We start from the raw sequence: 4,398 nt of genomic DNA on the forward strand, positions 1-4,398 counted from the left end.
GTGTGTGTGTGTGTGTGTGTGTGCATGCGTGTGTGTGTGTGTGTGTGTGTGTGTGTTTGCGTGTGTGCGTGTGTGTGTGTGTGTAGTTGACAGTATTAATGTTGATGCTCACTTCTGCTATAGATATTCTGTTAATATCTATTATACATTGAGCCAGTAACGGTTGATTACGTTTTTGCTCCTCCTCCTCCTCCTATTACTACTACTACTACTACTACTACTACCACTACAGCAACAACAACAACAACAACAACTACTACTACTTATAACTTATAATAATAATTCTTGTTACTTTAGGCACAAGGCCTGAAATTTGGCGGGAGGGGGTTAGTCGATTACATCGACCCCATTTCTCAACTGGTACTTATTTCATCGACCCCTAAAATGGTGAAAGGCTAAGTCGACCTCGGTGGAATTTGAACTCAGAACGAAGCGCCGGACGAAATGCCGCTTAGCATTTTGTTCTACGTGCTAACGATTCTGCCAGCTCATCGCGTTAATAAAAATATTAAACCATTCCACTGAAGGCTCAAGAAGTGAAATTTTGAGGGGAGGGGACTTACTCGATTACATTGACCCCGGTGTTTCACTTGTACTTATTTTATCGAGCCCGAAAGGATGAAAAACGAAGTCGACTTTGGCGGAATTTGAACTCAGAACACAGCGACAAGCAAAATACTGCTAAGCATCTCACCGACATAATAATAATCTTTTCTGCATTAGGCACAAGGCCCGAAATTTGGGGAGAAGGGGCCAGTCGATTAGATCGACTCCAGTACGCAACTGGTACTTAATTTATCGACCCCGAAAAGATGAAAAGCAAAGTCGACCTCGGCGGAATTTGAACTTAAAACGTAGCGACGGGCGAAATACCGCTACGCATTTCGTCCAGCGTGCTAACCATTCTGTCAGCTCGCCGAATTAACAATGTCAATAATAATAATAATAATAACAATAATAATAATAATAATAATAATAATAATAATAATAATAATAATAATAATAATAATAATGGTTTCAAATTTTGGCACAAGGGCAGCAATTCTGAGGGGAGGGGTAAGTCGATTACATCGATTACAGAGTACCACTGGTACTTATTTCATCGACCCCAAAAGGTTGAAAGCCAAAATTGACCTCTGTGGAATTTGAACTTAGAACGTAAAATAAGCTTTCCAAATTTTGGCACGAGGCCAGAAATGTTAAATGGAAGAGGAGGGGGAACGAATCGATGACATCGACTCCAGTGGATGACTGGCATTCTCTGTTGGAACTTAAAAAGCCGGAAGGAATACTACTAAGCGTTTTGTCCGGTACGGTAGCTATTCTCCCATCTTGCCGCCTTACTGCTGCTGCTGTTGCGTTTGCTGCTGTTGCGTTTGCTGCTGTTACTACTACTACTACTACTAGTACTATTGCTGCTGCTGTTGCTGCTGCTGCTGATGCCCCCGCCGCCGTTCTTATTGCTTTCTGAGTATATTTTTAGTAAAGTTTTGGCTTGTTCCACTGTTCAATGATGATGATGATGATGATGATGTTGACAGTGATGATGATGATAATGAGGATGCTGATGATGCTGATGATGAGGAGGGGGAGGAAGACGTTGATGTTGGTGATGAGGATGACGACGACCAGGACCACATTAACTACTGCGATGGTGGTGCTGAAGACAATGTGTCCAGTCCAGCTGTTTGCATCGATATATTTCTCCTTTGCCGCCCTCCTCCCACGCCTCTCCTCTCCACGCCTCTCCTCACCCCCACCCACCGCCCTCCTTCTCGCCGTTTCTTTTTTTTCTTTTTTCTTCTTCTTCTGCCATTCATCACCCGCTCTCAACACCTTCCTACTGGTCGTCCGCACTGCCCAGAACAAACTCACAAACTCCAGCCCCAGTTCTAGCAGCATCAATAGTGTCTACTTCTCTTCTAGTATCAACATCGGTTGGCAACGGCAGCAGTTACAGCGCCAGCAGCAGCAACATTAACAGACACAACAACAGCAGCAGCAGCAGCAGCAGCGGTACTGACGGCTGTATTCTTTCTACTTTCACTTTCCGCCAGTTTCCATTTTACAACTTCCGTCCTTATCCGGTTCTTCGTTTTCTTTTTCATCTTCGTCCTTCATATTGTTGTTATTATATCTACCGCATATTTGGTATAGTTCTCCCATATATATATATATATATATGTATATATCCTTTTTTCCAACTTAACCAACTTATCGACATTACTGCTGCTGTAGTTGTTAATTAATACATTATTATTATTATTATTATTATTATTATTATTATTATTATTATTATTATTATTATTATTATTATTATTATTGTCGTTGTCGTTGTTGTTGTTGTTGTTGTTGTTGCAGGAAGTTTATAGGTTTTATTGTTGTCGCTTAATTAACTTTATTTTATTATTGTTACTGCTGTTGTTGTTATTGTCGCTAATACTAACAACCGTGCTGTTTGATTATCGTCCGCTATTTCTATCATTGTTGCTATTGCAGTTGTGCCGTTGATATCATTATTACTATAGTTGTTGTTGTTGTTGTTGTTGTTGTTAATGTAGTTGTTGGTGGTCTTTTGCTGTAGTTATTTTCACCGTAACCTCTGTCCTTGTTGTTGCTCCTCATTGTAACGCTTCCCACGACTGCTGTGTTTTTGCTGCTAATCTCATTCTTCGTCTTAATGTAACTGTCACCATTTTATTCCTCGCTGTTATTATTTCATACCTCGTGTAGATGTTGTTGTTGCTATTGCTACTATCACAACTATTATTGTTGTTACAATAACGATAGCCGTTGTCGTTGTTGTTGTTGCTGTTGTTGTTGCCATTGCCTTACCTACCGTAACTAAGTACTCTTTGAATCCTTACCGTTTTTATCATCGTTACAACACTAAATATTCTTCTTGTTCTTCTTCGTGTCATTAGATCTACAATTTTTGTTGCTAATTGATGTTATTGTTGAAATTGTTATTGTAATAACTTTAACCTTTATCATTTTTCGTCTTAATTGTTGTTGTGATTGTTATTTTTACAATTATTTTGTTACAGAAATGTTGTCGCTAATGTTGTTGCTAATCCCCTTATAGTTGCTATTTATTCGTTGTTGACTTTTTCCAATTAAGGTATTACCCGGTGTTGCAATTACTGTTGTTACTGTTGCTGCTGCTGCTGCTGCTGTCTTCGGTCCTCTTTCATCCATTATTTTGTTTTTACTGGTGTCCATCATGGTTATGCTGCTACTGTTGATAATGATGATGATGATCATGTTGCTGTGGTTACTGTTGTTGATGTTACTAATGTTTTAACTGTTGTGGCTATTTTTTTTCTTTTGGTGATGAGAACGATGGAGAAGATACAGGTGGCGGTGGGGGTGGAGGTGGCGGTGGCGGTGATGACGGCGTCGACGATGACGATGAGTATATGATGATGGTGATGGTGGTGGTGGTGGTGATGGTGGTGGTGGTGGTGGTGGTAGTGGTGGTGGTAATGGTGGTAATGCTGGATGTGATGGTGGGGGTGCGCGTGGATGTGACAATGATGTTTATGATGGTTATGATTAGTATGATGACGATGATGATGAGAAGGGTGATGATGAGAGTGATGATGATGTTGATGATGTCGATGATAATGATGATGACTAGGATGATGATAATGATGATGATGATGATGATGATGATGATGATGATGATGATGCCGGTGATGTTGATCCTAACCAACACTTGTGATACGGCTTTAATCTCTGCTTGTAAATCTCAAAGTTTGTCCCAAATAAATCGCTGGTATCATTGTTTCCTATTTAGAAAGAGGCATGAACGTCACCACAGCCCATTGAAGTCTACCGCTTCCTTCTTCCCCAGTACTTTGCACATTGGAAGAAAAATAAGAAGGAGACAGCAAAAACAACAACATCCACACACCAGCCCATCCGTGACCCTCCAAACACACATTAATACTTGCAACATCACCTGCAGCAATATAAGCAGTTGATCATTGTTATCTACCATCGTACGTGTTTTTTGTCATTCACCTATTCACGTTGTTTATTTTCACAACACTATCACGTGGGAATTGAACTTCCGGTAAGTTAGCTTCCTGTCCGGTTTCGAATTTTCTTTCCCTTTCCTTTCCTTTTTGTTTTATTTTATTTTATTTCATATCATTTTTTCGGTAAAATTTATTTATTTATTTTTGAAACCTGGTACTTATTTTCTCGGTTTCTTTTGCAGAACCGCTAAGTTACGGGGTCTTAAACAAACCCTCACCGGCTTTCCGTACATACATGTGTGTGTGTGTGTATTTATACATACATACACATACACACACATATATATATAATATATACATACCTACATGCATGCATGCATACATACATATATATTTGTTTGTATATATATATATA

This window comes from Octopus bimaculoides, chromosome 12 (assembly GCF_001194135.2).
Source record: "Octopus bimaculoides isolate UCB-OBI-ISO-001 chromosome 12, ASM119413v2, whole genome shotgun sequence".
Classification (NCBI taxonomy): Eukaryota; Metazoa; Mollusca; class Cephalopoda; order Octopoda; family Octopodidae; genus Octopus; species Octopus bimaculoides.